The sequence below is a fragment of the Microcaecilia unicolor genome, chromosome 6, assembly GCF_901765095.1.
Source record: "Microcaecilia unicolor chromosome 6, aMicUni1.1, whole genome shotgun sequence".
Classification (NCBI taxonomy): domain Eukaryota; kingdom Metazoa; phylum Chordata; class Amphibia; order Gymnophiona; family Siphonopidae; genus Microcaecilia; species Microcaecilia unicolor.
This window is the reverse complement of record NC_044036.1, coordinates 196792534-196809428: the sequence shown is the minus strand read 5'-3', so window position 1 is coordinate 196809428 and position 16895 is coordinate 196792534. Positions and strand designations below refer to the sequence as shown.

Below are 16895 nucleotides of genomic sequence, written 5' to 3'. Positions count from 1 at the left end.
TCGGATGGGTTATCCGTGTGTATGTTGAAGTCACCAAGAATGAGGGATGGGGATGAGGGCTCAAGAAAAACGGAGAGCCAGGCATCGAAGTCAGTAAGGAAGGAAGGGAGGGACTTATCAGGGGGGCGGTAGATGACTGCAACTCGGAGTGGTAGCGGGTAGAATAGACGGATGGAATGGACTTTAAAGGATGAGAAGCAGTGAGACTGTGGTAGGAGGAGGGGTTGAAAACTGCAGGAGGGCGAATGTAGTAGGCCAACACCGCCACCGCGGCTAGCTGTGCGGGGCGAATGGGAGAAAAGGTAGCCTCTGTGGCAGAGGGCTGCGACTGAGGCAGAGTCGTCGGGGGTGAGCCAGATTTCGGTTAGGGCGAGCAGATGGAGGGAAAGGGAGATGAAGAGATCATGGGTGAAGGTAAGTTTGTTGCAGATTGAGTGGGCATTCCACAGGGCACACGAGAAGGGGAGGGAGGAAGGGGGGAGGAGGGGAATGGAGATGAGATTGGAGATATCGTGGGAACGTTTGCATAGATGAGACGAGGACATGTGTGGTGGACCTGGGTTGGGATTGATGTCTCCCGCGGAGAGCAGGAGGAGCAAGAGAGAGCGGAGAAGGGTGGGGGAGGTAGGGCGCCAAAGGTGGGATGCGCTGAGGAGGAATGGGGAAGGGTTCATGGCAGGAAGGAGGTGTTGGAGGTTGAGAGCTAGGAAGGAGGAGGAGGACAATAGGGATGGTGAGGTGGTGGGGGATAGGGGTAGGTAGGGTATTGCAGTATTGAACAGGACGGGGGGGATGGGTAGTGAGTTCGTGTGGTATAGAGTAGAGGGAGGGGGAAGAGATTGGGGAGGGATAGGGTGAGGAACAGAATGTGAATGGGGGCCATAGGTAGTGAGAGAGGTAGGGAGTGAGTGAGCAGGCAAGTTGGACAAGCTGGAACAAGCTGGATCAGGCAGGCTGGATAAGTTCGATCAAATGGGCTAGAACAGCTGGGGCAGGCAGCAGGCAGGGAGAAGCTGATCAGGCGGGCTGGAACAGGCTGGTGTAGATGGACTGGAATGAGCAGGAGAAGCTGGATCAGGTGGGGTGGAGCAAGCTGGTGCGGATGGACTGGAAGCTGGATTAGGCGGGCTGGAGCAAGCTGGTGCAGATGGACTGGAACGAGCAAGAGAAAGCTGGAGAAGCTGGATCAGGCTGACTGGAGCAAGCAGTATTAGGCGGGCTGGAACAGCAGGAGCAGATGGCTGGAGGGCTGGATCAGGCTGACTGGAGCAAGCTGGATTAGGTGGGCTGGAACAGCAGGAGCAGGTGGCTGGAACAAGCAGGGAGAGCTGGATCCGACGTAGGCTGGAGCAGATGGACTGGGACGAGCAGGAAGAGCTGGATCCGACGGAGGCTGGAGCAGATGGACTGGGACGAGCATGGGGAGCTGGATCAGGCGGGCTGGAGCAAGCTGGATTAGGCGGGCTGGAGTAGGTGGCTGGAACAGGCAGGAAAAAGCTGGATCCGACGGACTGGAACAGGCTGGTGCAGATGGACTGGAACGAGCAGGGAGAAGCTGGATCAGATGGACTGGGACTGGCTGGACAGAAGGTCAGGAACAAGCTGGAAGAAGCTGGATCCGACGGACTGGAACAGGCTGGTGCAGATAGACTTTAATGTCTTGTTTGGTTTGGGATTAGTCGTCATAACCTGTAAACAATCACCAGGGCAGAACTGCTCAGAAAATGCAAACTGACTCTGAGGTCGCCCACTAGCAATCCCACAGCTTTCCTTCTCCGGTGCCCCGTGACCGTCCCCTATGATACACTACACACATCACACAAGCTACAGTTAGGTAGCAGAAAGGAGTTTCCACTGCTAGGCTCCGCAGAGGCTGAAGGTGGCTAGAAGAACTGAAAACTGGCAGGGAGGAGGGGAGAGGCACAAATAAACCAATAAGGAGAAGGGGGTGGGAATCAGAAAATAAAAGGCCAGTAGAATGGATATAGGCATGGTATCTGAGGTATGGAGGAGCAACAACAGCCAGACATGGGAAAAGAAGAATAGCAGGACAAAGGGCTCAGTCTTTTAAAGTTAGTATATTAAACTTTTGGGCAAGTTTAATAGATGGACATTATCAGACTATAACAATATAATGGTGTTTCTCCGAGGACAAGCAGGCTGCTTATTCTCACAAGTGGGTCGACGTCCGCGTCGGCCCAGGAAACAGCAAATTTTTCCCCTGCAAAAATAAAAGTTTTGCCAGAGTCTTGTGGCGCGCGAGCAGCCCATACTGCGCATGTGCAGATGACTTCCCACCTGTCGCGCGAGCATGTCCCCTCAGTTTTCTTTTCTTCACGTTGAGGTGTGGTAGTTTTTTTTCTGCGCTCCTCTCAGGCCCAGGAAAGAATCTTCGAGTTTTTTCTCCTAATTTTTTCTTTATTTTATTTTATTGTCATAAAAAAAAAAAGAAGTTATCTGTAGTGTATTTAGTTTTATTCCCTTTCAAGCTTCCTTTGTTTTTTTGTCGCGACCGGGTTATTCCCTTATTTTTTGTGCCCTTTTTCTTTTATCAGGCACAATCGCATCTTTTGATTTCGCCGAGGCCATTTTCCCTTCCATGTCATCGAAGACACCCAGCGGCTTCAAACGCTGTACTCGGTGCAACCGGACCATCTCAGGTACAGATACCCACGCCTGGTGTATCCTGTGCCTTGGGCCCGACCATAGCCCAGCTGCTTGTAGTCTGTGTCTTCGTATGAAGAAACTGACCCAAGCGTCTCGAGAGGCCCAATGAGAAAAACTTTTTGGGGCTCGGTTCGGTCCTTCGACGTCGGCATCAACATCGAAAGGAGCATCGGCGTCGGGAGGAGAGGTAATGGCTGCTGAGAGACCAACTCGCGCTGGGAGCAGTGAGGCATCGAGTGGGTCTCCACCTGCCTCGAGGCCTCCTGTTATACAGGCCCCCCGGGACTGACCTTCGTCGGAAACGGCCCCGAGACGTGAGGATTCCATGTCCTTCTCATTGGTACCGAGGAGTCTCAATGACAGGTGTCGAGCGAAGGCAAAGAAGCACCGTCATCGTTCTCCTTCGACACACGGTGCCGGAAGCTCCGGGGCGTCGAGAGAGTGTCACAACTGTGACTGTTTTCCTTGGCTGTGCTCACCTCTCCCTCTGGTGGCCAGAATTGGTGGCTGCCATAGACTGTCTTGCTGTCTCCCTACACATTCCAGACTTTCATTCCAGTCCGGTCCAGATATTCTAGCCCTCCAGACTTGGTTTGAGGTTTGTCAGCTAGCCTCACCCTTAGCTGCCTTGAGATTTCTGCAGCTTGAGCCTCAGCTGCTGATGGGCTTTATTAACCACCTGGAAACTTTCTACTTTGCCTTGGCAACAGAGGTCTTCGGTGAAGTTCTTGTCCCTGTTGGTCTGTTGCGGTTCCTGCCCTGAAAGCTTTCTTTGTCAGCTTGACCCTACTTGTTTTCCTGGATTGTTCTCTTGATTCCTGCCTGCCCAAGACTCTGTTTGGTTCTGTTTTTTTTCTCTTGATTACTGCCTGCCTTTGACCCTGCTGGTTTCCTGGATTATTCTACTGATTACTGCCTACCTGTTAACCCTGCTGGTTTCCTGGATTATTCTGCTGTTTCCTGCCCTGCCTGTTCCAGCTTGCTCTGCCTCAGCTGCAGCTTCAGTCCGGCTGTTCCAGTCCTGGTTGTATCTGACCGTCTGCGTTCTGCCTTGTCTCTTGTTGGGTTGATTCTCCTGCCACTGCCGCTCCTCGGCAGTGGCCCAAGGGCTCACGATTCCAGACTTTCCTTGAGAGCCTGACAGAGAGTCAGCACCCGAGAAGCGTGTCAGGTTTTCAAAGCAGCAACTAGGTTTGTGAGCCCTTGGAGCTTATTTTGTTGTTGTTGTTGTTTGCTCTTTTCTGTTATTTCATTAGTTTTCTTTAATGTTTATTTTGATTCATTTCATAAAAATTAAATAAACATCACACTGAAAAAAAAAATAAAGGGAAAAAACAAAAGAAAATTATGGGTCCTCCCCTGCCATAGAAAGTTACTGCACCACCACAGCCTTCCCACCAATGAAAACCCCTGGAGTCCCACGTCCCACTCAAATAAAACCCAACACTGCCACTGAACCTTCCTTACTCTCCTCCACTACAAAACCCAGTACTGCCACTCAATCCCTCACTCTGGCCTTCTCCTATGTCCCCCTTCTTCCTGGACTCCATTTATGCCATCCATAGGGTTGTCAATCAAAATAGGGCAGGAGTAGTGATCACATTTTCAAAGTGGTGCTAGTTGGCCATGTTATTATGTGTCTGTATTGCATGGAGAGGGTCACAGAGACCACGGCCCCTACCAATTTTCTTGCTGCACAAAGAGCATCTGCAATCAGAAAAATGCAAAGGGGGAGGAGGCAGGACACAGCTTAGTTTGGCCCTCGTTCTCCCACCCTGCTGTATTGCATTAAATACATACCTATACGCTCACATGTGCCTTGTGATCAGCTGGCAATAAAACAGCAGCTGAAGAAATCCAAATGAGAAGCTGGGCCTCATCCCTCCAGTGGTGCAGCAGTCCGAGTGGGTGAGGCGCAATGGTCCAGTCCTTTCTGGGGCCCAGCTAGGTCTCTTGGCCGCCCAGGTCTTGCCTACAGGACCCTGGTAACTAGTGTGAGCTCTTCAGGACCGCATGGGAAGGTAAAATTATGTATCATACCTGATAATTTTCTTTCCATTAATCATAGCTGATCAATCCATAGACTGGTGGGTTGTGTCCATCTACCAGCAGGTGGAGATAGAGAGCAAACTTTGCCTCCCTATATGTGGTCATGTGCTGCCGGAAACTCCTCAGTATGTCGATATCAAAGCTCCATCCGCAGGACTCAGCACTTAGAGAATTACACCCACAAAGGGACACTCTGCCCAGCTCACCACCGCCGAAACGGGGGAGGGGAATTAACCCAGCTCATCCCCACACAAGTGGGGGAGGGGAATCCGTCCAGCTCATCCCCGCGGAGCGGGGGAGGGACACCACCCCGCCGATGCGGGGGGATCTGGCTTATCCTGCAACCGCAACCGCGGGAGGAGCTGACTGACCCTAACACCGCCGAAGCGGGAGGGGTACAAAGCTGCCCTACAGCCGCACGAAGCGGGAGGGAGTGCCGGCAGAATTTAAGTCTCAATCCAGCCCCGTAAAACGGAGGGGAGAGGAATGCAGCAGCTCACTGTAACACAAACTCGTCTCAACTCTTGAAGAATCCAAGTGAAAAAACTTGAACACGAAGTCCTCCTGAAGTAACTGAAGACTAAACTTGAACCTAAAATTCAACCAGAATATAAACAGTACAGATATCTGGGAGGGGCTATGGATTGATCAGCTATGATTAATGGAAAGAAAATTATCAGGTATGATACATAATTTTACCTTCCATATCATCATGCTGATCAATCCATAGACTGGTGGGATGTACCGAAGCAGTACTCACCCAGGGCGGGACATTGAAATCCCTGAACTCAACACTGAAGCTCCAAACCGGGCCTCCGCCCGAGCAGCCACAGTCAAGCGGTAATGTCTGGAGAAGGTATGGGCCGACGCCCAAGTTGCCGCCTTGCAAATCTCTTCCAAGGAGACGGACCCAGCCTCTGCCATCGAGGCCGCCTGAGCTCTAGTGGAGTGGGCCTTCAACTGAATAGGCGGCACCTTCCCCGCGGCCACATAAGCCGCTGCAATGGCTTCCTTGACCCATCTTGCCACTGTAGGCTTAGCAGCCTGCAGACCCTTACGAGGACCTGCAAACAGGACAAACAGATGATCCGACTTCCGGAAATCATTGGTCACTTCCAAGTATCTGATGATGACCCGTCTCACATCCAGATATTTGAGAGCAGAATACTCTTCTGGGTAGTCCTCCCTACGAAAGGAAGGGAGACAGAGCTGCTGACTCACATGGAAGCGAGAAACAATCTTGGGTAGGAAGGAAGGCACTGTGCGAATAGTCACTCCTGCCTCAGTGAACTGCAGAAAAAGCTCTCGACAAGAGAGTGCCTGGAGCTCGGAAACTCTTCTGGCTGAAGTGATAGCCACCAAAAAGACTGCTTTCAACGTCAGGTCTTTCAGAGATGCCCTCGACAAGGGTTCAAAAGGCGGCTTTGTAAGGCTCTTAGCACCAGGTTGAGATTCCACGCAGGCACCACTGAGTGCAGAGGAGGGCGCAGGTGATTAACTCCCTTGAGGAAACGCACCACATCTGGCTGCAAAGCCAGGGAAGCACCCTTCAGGCGGCCCCTGAAGCAAGCCAGGGCCGCTACCTGGACTTTCAGGGAACTGAGCGACAGGCCTTTCTCCAGACCTTCTTGCAGGAACGCCAGCACTGAAGAAATTGGAGCAGTAAATGGAGAAAGTGAACCTGCTTCACACCATGTTGCAAAGGTACGCCAAACCCTGGCGTAAGCAGTAGAAGTAGAGCGCTTCCTCGCTCTCAGCAGAGTGGTGATGACCTTGTCTGAGAAGCCCTTCTTCCTCAGACTCTGCCGCTCAATAGCCAGGCCGTAAGACCAAAGGGGGAGGGATCCTCCATCACCACGGGACCCTGATGTAACAGGCCCTGCTCCACAGGCAGTCGCAGAGGTTCGTCCACTGAGAGCCTGATCAAGTCCGCATACCAGGGACGTCTGGGCCAATCCGGACCCACCAGGATTATCCGGCCCGGATGCTTTGCCACCCGGTCTAACACCCTGCCCAACATGGGCCAGGGTGGGAACACATAGAGAAGCTCTTGTGTCGGCCACTGTTGGAGAGGAGCATCTACTCCCAGGGATTGAGGGTCCCGTCCTCTGCTGAAAAAGCGCGGCACTTGGCAATTGGCCGATGACGCCATCAGATCTAGGCTCGGCTGGCCCCAGCGCTTCATGATGTCCAAGAACGCCTGAGCAGATAGCTGCCACTCTCCGGGCTCCAAGGCATGGCGACTGAGAAAGTCCGCCTTGACATTCATGACTCCGGCAATGTGGGCCGCTGACAGCTGTTCCAGGTTCGCTTCCGCCCACTGGCATAGATTCATGGCCTCCTTGGCTAGAGGGGCGCTCTTGGTACCTCCCTGGCAGTTGACATAGGCCACAGCCGTGGCATTGTCCGACAGGACCCGTACAGGCTTCAATGCCAGTACCGGGATGAACTCCAAAAGCGCCAACCGAATGGCTCTGAGTTCCAGGAGGTTGATAGACCACTTTACCTCTGCAGGAGACCAGAGCCCCTGCGCTGTCCTTCCCAAGCAGTGGGCTCCCCAGCCCGACAAAGAGGCGTCCGTCGTGACGACAATCCACTCCGGGGTCACCAGAGGCATTCCTGCAGACAACTTGTCTGTCTGCGTCCACCAGCTCAGCGCCTTGCGCACTGCTGGGTCCAAGGGAAGGCGCACAGCATAATCCTCCGACATCGGAGTCCAGCGCTGCAGCAGAGAGTGTTGTAGTGGTCTCATATGAGCCCTGGCCCAGGGCACTACTTCCATCATGGCCGTCATAGAGCCCAACAGCTGCACATAGTCCCAAGCCCGAAGAGGAGAGGCTACTAGGAACTGGTCCATCTGAGCCTGAAGCTTGACAATCCGATTGTCTGGCAGGAACACTCTGCCCACTTGGGTGTCGAATCGAACTCCCAGATACTCCAGGGACTGAGTTGGGCGCAGCTGGCTTTCCTCCCAGTTGATGATCCACCCCAGGGAGCTCAAAAGAGCAACCACCCGGTTCACAGCTTTGCCGCACTCTGCATAAGAGGGGGCTCGGATCAACCAGTCGTCCAGATAAGGATGGACTTGTACTCCTTCCTTCCTCAGGAAGGCCGCGATGACCACCATTACTTTGGAGAAGGTCCGCGGAGCAGTAGCCAACCCGAACGGGAGGGCTGTGAACTGGAAGTGTCGGCCCAGTACTGCAAAATGCAGAAAGCGTTGATGAGGAGGCCAGATGGGAATATGCAAGTACGCTTCCTTGATGTCCAAGGATGCCAGGAACTCTCCTGCCTGCACTGCCGCTATAACAGAGCGGAGGGTCTCCATGCTAAAGAGCCTGATTGACCCCTTGAGGTCGAGGATAGGCCGCACAGAACCTCCTTTCTTTGGTACCACAAAGTAAATGGAGTAACGTCCCTTGCCAAGCTGATTTTCTGGCACCGGAACGACCGCACCCAGGCGGATCAGATTGTCCAAGGTCTGCTGCACTGCCACAGCTTGACCGGAGACTTGCAGGGAGAGAGTACAAACCCATCTCTTAAGGGTCGGCAGAACTCTAGCTTGTAGCCGTCTCTGATGACTTCCAGCACTCAAGCGTCTGAAGTTATTGTGATCCACTCGCCCAGAAACGAGGACAGCCGTCCTCCAATCTGCACTGGGGCGTGGACCAAGGCCCCGTCATTGGGTACGAGACCCTAGGGGAGGACCGGAGGGAGCACCTCCGGGACAGCGGTCTCTGCGAAAGGAATGCTGCTTGGGGGAGAAGTTCCTCTTGAAGGAAGAGGGGGCAGAGGAGCCCGACCTGCCCGGGCGGTACCGACGGGCTTCCTGAAACCGTCCTCTGGAGGTACCGGGGCGAGCACTAGCCCGAGCCCTGACCTCTGGTAACCTCTTGCCCTTTAGACGTGCCGAGATCGGTCACGATTTTGTCCAGCTCGACCCCAAAGAGCAGCTTGCCTTTAAAAGGCAATCTAGCCAGGCGGGATTTAGAGGCGTGGTCAGCAGACCTATGCTTCAGCCAAAGCCACCGCCGCGCAGAGATTGTCTGAGCCATGCCTTTAGCTGAGGCCCTCAAGACATCATACAGCAAGTCTGCCAAATAGGCTAAGCCCGATTCCAGGGCCGGCCAATCAGCCCTCAAGGAATGATCCGAGGGGGAAGCCCGCTGCACCATAGTCAGGCACGCCCTGGCCACATAGGAGCCGCAAACTGAGGCCTGCAAACTTAAAGCAGCCGCCTCAAAGGACGACCTTAAGGCCGCCTCCAATCTTCTGTCTTGGGCGTCCTATAGGGCCGTGCCACCTTCCACCGGCAACGCCGTTTTCTTAGTCACCGCAGTGATTAAAGAAACCACGGTAGGCCACAGATAGGCCTCACGTTCACTTTCAGGCAAAGGATAGAGGCGGGACATAGCCCTAACCACTTTAAGGCTCGCTTCCGGGACATCCCACTGAGCCGAAATTAAGGTGTGCATGGCATCATGCACGTGGAAGGTTCTATGCGGGCGCTTCGTCCCCAGCATAATGGCAGAGCCAACAGGGGCTGAGGGAGAGACGTCCTCCGGAGAGGAAATCTTCAAAATGCCCATGGCCTGCATTAACAGGTTGGGCAAATCCTCTGAGCTAAAGAGCCGCGCTGCAGAGGGGTCATCCGCTCCATCCGAGCGGGGATCCGTCTCCTCCAAGGAATCCGCAAAGGACCGTTGGGAGAACTCAGATACGCTGCCCTCATCTACATCGGAGGAGACAAAGTCCTCCAAGGCCTGGGAATCAACCCGAGGGCGTTTACCTCCGGGGGCCTCAACCTCTTTACCAGACGAGGGAGCAGGGGCAGCGTTTTGCATAAGGAAGGCCTGATGCAGCAGCAAAACAAACTCGGGGGAGAAACCCCGCATACTGTGCACTTCCGCAGCCTGGGCTACAGCCCTAGACGCACCCTCAACCGGCGCTCGCAAGAGCGGGGGAGAGACATGCTGCGCATCCAAGATGGCGTCCGGCGTGACACTCCGCGAAGGAGCCGCGCGGGAAGAACGGCGCTTAACTTTAGCCGCTTTGTGCCGTCGCCCAAATTAAGGGCGTTCATGGCATCAATGTCTCCCACCTCAAGGGCGGCCCAAGAAGAAGCCGTCCGAGCTGCGTGGCCGGCCAATATGGCGGAGGCGAGCCGCGGGGGATGGGCGTTTATGGCGGGAAAAACCGCCACACCGGAGAAAGGACTGGGACACTCATCGGGCACGAAACTGTCACCCAACAAGGGCGAATCAGACTTTAAGACCCCCGCATCCCCTCTGGAAGCGCACACGCGATCCGGGGAGCGACTCTTTGCGCCCTCGCCCTCCGACGCCATAGGCCACGTGGAGACCAATCGGGGAACCCCCTGCCCGCTATAAAAGGTAAAAATTACCTGCTGTCCGCTCCGAGCTGTAACGACCTGGTGTCCCAGTGAGTAGCTGCAATAAACGTTTAAATAAACGTCGAAATAAACGCCTTTAAGGACGTTCAAAATTTTTTTTTTTTTTTAAACGGAGCCAGCGGGAGGGGGGAGAAAAGGAGGGACCTGGCACCACCAGGTTTGCACTTGCTCAAGAAGAGCCCTCAACCCCAGGCACTCAACAAAACCTAAAAATTAGGCTTGGAGGCCTAGCCAGAGCTGCTGCTGTGTGTGACCACCACCTGCTGAGATAGAGAACATACTGAGGAGTTTAGCACATGACCACATATAGGGAGGCAAAGTTTGCTCTCTATCTCCACCTGCTGGTAGATGGACACAACCCACCAGTCTATGGATTGATCAGCATGATGATATGGAAGGAGAGAGATAACATAGTAGATGACGGCAGATAAAGACCTGTATGATCCATGCAGTCTGCCCAGCAAGATAAAATCATTACATATGGTATGAAATGATACTTCATATTGGTCTTGCCATTTTCAGGTGAAGGAGCAGTGCTGGACCCACAGGGAGAGGAGAGGCTGGCCTGGGGAGGTGGGTGAAAAGGCTTAACCTGTGGCCTAGGTGAGGTCAGAGGCTGGGTAATGTGGACTGTACACACATTATATTAATTTGCCACCTTTTTGGAGGTATTCACTCAATAGTGTACACCCTGGGTCACAGCCTCAGCTGCAAGCTTCTCTCCCCCCTCCCCCCTCCCATTTGCTCTCATTCTATCCCTTTCTGCCTTTTTTTATCCTGACTCTTTGTCTCGTCTCTTTACAGCGCTATTCTGCTCAGACTTATAAATTGTTTCGTAACGCCTTACTGTTGTTCCCCCCCCTTAGTAGAACGTTTAATTTTGTATTACATGTGAATGGTAAACCTCCTGTTCGCCGCCTCTGCCTCGGTGTTTTGTCTAAAAACTGGTGAAAGTAGGAGAATAAAAGAAAATATTTCTAGAAGAAGTCACTCTCGACCCCGGGGCAGGAGCTCATTTTCTTTTGGCCACACTTCACCAGAAAGAAGGCCGACGAGGCTGACACCTTCCAAGAAAGCCAGATCGGGGCGGGGACTGCGGGGTTGACTTGGCACGCGCCGCCCGACCAGCCAATCAGAGGAGCCGCGGAGCTCTCGAGCATTTCCCAAGAACTGGGCTGGGCAGTTTTTCAGTGTGCCTAAGTTCTGGGAAAATGACAACAAGGACTGGTCTGGAAGGACAGGAGAGACGGTTAGTTCACTTCTCGCGCTGGTTTCGGCGCGTGCGCGCAATGATCTCTTCTTCTCACGTTTAGACACTGACAGTCACAGCAGCGTCAATCATCAGTCACAGCAGATTGTTCGGTTTTCCTCCTTCTGTTCCTAACAGCGCGTTTTGTTGTTTGTGTGTGTCACAGTGACAATAAACCAGTTCCATCTTGTATTGTGCTCACATCTCTGGCAATTGAATTTTAGCCCCTTGTGCTGAAACCGGTTAAGACAGGATTGGCAGCTTTCGCTGTAAAATGTACTTCCACACGGCTGTACGCAAATACAAAGAACGTTATCTCAATGAAAATGATGTTCATTTAAAACAACCTGAGGGATGGTCCTTGTGTTTTAGTGCTGTAGTCAGGGTTTATAAAGCTGCAATGCGTCTGTCAGAACGTTAAGCAAAATGGAGACCATTAAACGTGTGTCACTATAAAAGTGAGGTTGGTAATAATAACAACCTGGAAGAATGACAGCAAACTTGTGTGTGTGTATATATATATATATAGATAGATAGAGATATATGTATTTTGGCAACACTCAGTAGGCAGCCTCTCCTCCTTGCCAAGTAGACAGTAATAATAGTTCTGCAGTGTCAGACACAAGTTTCACGCACCCCTACGATCAAAGTAAAGAGTACAATGAAAAACATTTAAAATTTATCCAAGTAACAGTAAAAAAAAACAAGTTTCTAATATAATACTCTGACTAAAAAGTACTGCGACTACAAATATTTAAGTGTGTGTGTTTTATTAAATATGATGATGTACTGCTAATGGCAGTTGTATCACAGCACTGAACACAGTAAATTAAACAGCATTAAATATAAAAACTTTTTTTTCTTTCAATCTGGGCACTGCAGAGCCCATCCCCACCCTGGGCAGAAGGCCCTGATTGCTGTGCAGTGCTGGAGAAGGGTCCAGAAGATGATTCAACTCAACTGGAAAACGAACTGTAATAGCAGCAAAGTAAAATAAATATATATATAGTGCGTTGCCCTTGTGGTTTGCTGCATAAACATCAGTTTGAAGACTTAAGATGCATTGGTATTGATCATATACCGGATAAACAGCGTCAGGGTGTCCGACAGCGAGAACAGAAGTGGATTTACCAAGTGCAGATGTTGGCTCTAGTGGGCCTTAATGGTCCTGTTGAATGGGAAGCTTTCTTTTGAGTGGGTGCCTATCTCTTTATGAATCTTTGAAGATTCTGATTGCTCGCTGTCAATCTTGGCTTTCTTTATCAAGCTTGTCGCCATCTTGTGACTAATTTGTTTTTGGAAAGTTCTTCCTCCTGAAGCAGCTCAGCAAAACAAAGGGGCCCTTGTTGGGGTCTTGGATTTGAGCCTAGTGGCGACTTCCATGTTGGACAGCTCGGTTTGGATAGCCACAAAGTCATCAAAGTTGGAAAGCTGGATATCCTACTATACAGTAAGTGGAGCATATATATATATTTTTTGGCATTCTAGGCTTTATCCTATGGAACTGTTTGATTGAGTAACATTACTGAAAAATTAAGTTGAGAGTACACCGGTTGTTTAATGCTATCTAAAGGCTGTTTTTTTTTTCAGTAGTGCTAGATGTTTCCCACTACTGTTTTTACAACGTTATAGAAGCCAATGAGAGTAGCCTTTTAGGGTTGTTATACAATATTGTGTAATGTAAAAGTCTGTGACTCACCCAGGGCAATTGAGTCTTGTTTTTTGCAATTTTTTTGTGTAATAATTTGTTTATTTTTTTAAGTGTTAATACAAAGAATATTTCTTTGACAGGATACACCAGTTTTTAAATAAGAATACATTCAAATTGAAAATTAAACGACATAAGACATTACTTCCAAAACTGGATACAATAGTCCACAAATAGGGTAGATTCAAGATAGTACATAATACCAAAGGAAGTTGGTGCTACTATATATAAAGTTAAAGGAAACAAGCAGTGGTTTCCCATAAATTTCTAAGGGGACTCTATATTTGGGCTGGACCTTGGTCCCTTTTCATATCCAGGAAAGACCGCAATTGTTCAGGTTCAAAAAGTACGTATTTCTTCTGCTTAAATATCAAAATAGTGGAGAAGTGGCCTAGTGGTTAGGGTGGTGGACTTTGGTCCTGAGGAACTGAGTTCAATTCCCACTTCAGGCACAGGCAGCTCCTTGTGACTCTGGGCAAGTCACTTAACCCTCCATTGCCCCATGTAAGCCACATTGAGCCTGCCATGAGTGGGAAAATGCAGGGTACAAATGTATTAAAAAAAAAATACATTTACAAGGAAATCGTAATTGGAAAATAGCCCCAATATTCAAAGATTCCTGTTCATATCCAAGAATTTTTTCCGCCTTTGTTGAGTCCAACGAGCAATGGCTGGGAACACAGAGACCTTGCTTCCTTTAAATACTGGATGAATATTTTTGAAATAAAGTCTCAACAAAGATTCTTTGTCTTGCAAAAAGACAAACGATACAATTAAAGTTGCTCTAGTTTCTGTATTTTCCATCGACTGTTCGAGAAAATTTGTTAAATCCAGTTTTTCAGGTGGATTATCCTGTTTAGAAATATCTTGTTGTGGGGGGATTTTCGTTTCCAAGTAATAAATTTTTTGAAGTGGGGGTAATGATTGTTCAGAATATTTATATACTTCTTTCAAAAATTTAGCAAACATATCTTTAGGAGCAACAAATTGAGATTTTGGAAAATTCAGTAATCGTAAATTCAGGTTTCTTGATTGATTTTCCATGTTCTCTATTTTCCTGTGAATTAGTATCTGGTCCCCTGAAATTTGAGCTTGTTGTTGAGTTATTTTTTCAATTTGTGTTTCCAAGTTAGCTTGCTTTTTAAATGTCCCTTCCATTTGTCCTTTTAAAGAGTTTATCTGTGAGGAATTATTCAGAGAAAAAGTGATAAATGAGGTACAGACCTTATGAAGAGTTTCCAAGGCCTTCCAGATTTACTCCAGCGACACCTCTTGAGGTCTAACCAGAGATTGAATCACCAATGCGCAAGAAGCAACTTCCATATCATCAAGCTGATCAATCCATAGACTGGTGGGTTGTGTCCATCTACCAGCAGGTGGAGATAGAGAGCAAACTTTTGCCTCCCTATATGTGGTCATGTGCTGCCGGAAACTCCTCAGTATGTTCTCTATCTCAGCAGGTGGTGGTCACACACAGCAGCAGCTCTGGCTAGGCCTCCAAGCCTAATTCTTAGGTTTTGTTGAGTGCCTGGGGTTGAGGGCTCTTTTGAGCAAGTGCAAACCTGCTGGTGCCAGGTCCCTCCTTTTCTCACCACCCCCGCTGGCTCCGTTAAAAAAAAAAAAAAATTTTGAACGTCCTTAAAGGCGTTTATTTCGACGTTTATTTAAACGTTCATTGCAGCTACTCACTGGGACTCCAGGTCGTTACAGCTCGGAGCGGAAAGCAGGTAATTTTTTACCTTTTTATAGCGGGCAGGGGGTTCCCCGATTTATCTCCACGTGGCATATGGCGTCGGAGGGCGAGGGCGTAAAGAGTCGCTCCCCGGATCGCTTGGGCGCTTCTAGAGGGGATGCGGGGGTCTTAAAGTCTGATTCGCCCTTGTTGGGTGACAGTTTTGTGACCGATAAGTGTCCCGGTCCTTCCTCCGGTGTGGCGGTTTTTCCCGCCATAAACGCCCATCCCCCGCTCCTCGCCTCCGCCATCTTGGCCGGCCACGCGGCTCGGACGGCTTCTTCTTGGGCCGCCCTTGAGGTAGGAGACATTAATGCCATGAACGCCCTTAATTTGGGCGACGGCACAAAGGCGGCTAAAATTAAGCGCCGTTTTTCCCGCGCGGCTCCTTCGCGGAGTGTCGCGCCGGACGCCATCTTGGATGCGCAGCATGTCTCTCCCCCGCTCTTGCGAGCGCTGGTTGAGGGTGCGTCTAGGGCTGTTGCCCAGGCTGCGGAAGTGCACAGTCTGGGGGGTTTCTCCCCCGAGTTTATTTTGCTGCTGCATCAGGCCTTCCTTATGCAAAACGCTGCCCCTGCTCCCTCGTCTGGTAAAGAGGTTGAGGCCCCCGGAGGTAAACGCCCTCGGGTTGATTCCCAGGCCTTGGAGGACTTTGTCTCCTCCGATGTAGATGAGGGCAGCATATCTGAGTTCTCCCAACGGTCCTTTGCGGATTCCTTGGAGGAGACGGATCCCCGCTCGGATGGAGCGGATGACCCCTCTGCAGCGCAACTTTTTAGCTCAGAGGATTTGCCCAACCTGTTTGTGCAGGCCATGGGCATTTTGAAGATTTCCTCTCCGGAGGACGTCTCTCCCTCAGCCCCTGTTGGCTCTGCCATTGAACTCCTTCCTGAGGAAGGAAGGAGTTCAAGTCCATCCTTATCTGGACGACTGGTTGATCCAAGCCCCCTCTTATGCAGAGTGCGGCAAAGCTGTGAACCGGGTGGTTGCTCTTTTGAGCTCCCTGGGGTGGATCATCAACTGGGAGTAAAGCCAGCTGCGCCCGACTCAGTCCCTGGAGTATCTGGGAGTTTGATTCGACACCCAAGTGGGCAGAGTTCTCCTGCCAGACAATCGGATTGTCAAGCTTCAGGCTCAGGTGGACTAGTTCCTAGTAGCCTCTCCTATTCGGGCTTGGGACTACGTGCAGCTGTTGGGCTCTATGACGGCCATGATGGAAGTAGTGCCCTGGGCCAGGGCTCATATGAGACCACTACAACAATCTCTGCTGCTGCGCTGGACTCCGATGTCGGAGGATTATGCTGTGCGCCTTCCCTTGGACCCAGCAGTGCGCAAGGCGCTGAGCTGGTGGACGCAGACAGACAAGTTGTCTGCAGGAATGCCTCTGGTGACCCCGGAGTGGATTGTCGTCACGACAGACGCCTCTTTGATGGGCTGGGGAGCCCACTGCTTGGGAAGGACAGCGCAGGGGCTCTGGTCTCCTGCAGAGGCAAGTGGTCTATCAACCTCCTGGAACTCAGAGCCATTCGGTTGGTGTTGTTGGAGTTCATCCCGGTACTGGTGTTGAAGCCTGTACGGGTCCTGTCGGACAATGCCACGGCTGTGGCCTATGTCAACCGCCAGGGAGGTACCAAGAGCGCCCCTCTAGCCAAGGAGGCTATGAATCTATGCCAGTGGGCGGACGCGAACCTGGAGCAGCTTTCAGCGGCCCACATTGCCGGAGTCATGAATGTCAAGGCGGACTTTCTCAGTCGCCATACCTTGGAGCCCGGAGAGTGGCAGCTATCTGCTCAGGCGTTCTTGGACATCACGAAGCGCTGGGGCCAGCCGAGCCTAGATCTGATGGCGTCATCGGCCAATTGCCAAGTGCCACGCTTTTTCAGCAGAGGACGGGACCCTCGATCCCTGGGAGTAGATGCTCTTCTCCAACAGTGGCCGACACAAGAGCTTCTCTATGTGTTCCCGCCCTGGCCCATGTTGGGCAGGGTGCTAGACCGGGTGGCAAAGCATCCCGGCGGGGTAATCCTGGTGGGTCCGGATTGGCCCAGACGTCCCTGGTATGCGGACTTGATCAGGC

At 51.2% G+C, this 16895-nt stretch overlaps 1 long non-coding RNA gene across 1 annotated transcript in view; it reads left to right on the top strand.

The window, feature by feature from the left end:
- Window positions 1-11340: 11340 nt before the first annotated feature.
- LOC115473228 overlaps window positions 11341-16895 on the top strand; it is a 98186-nt gene continuing 92631 nt past the window's right edge. Inside the window, exon 1 of the long non-coding RNA XR_003942620.1 lies at window positions 11341-12828. This is a non-coding gene — a long non-coding RNA (uncharacterized LOC115473228). The remainder of the gene's footprint in view (window positions 12829-16895) is intronic.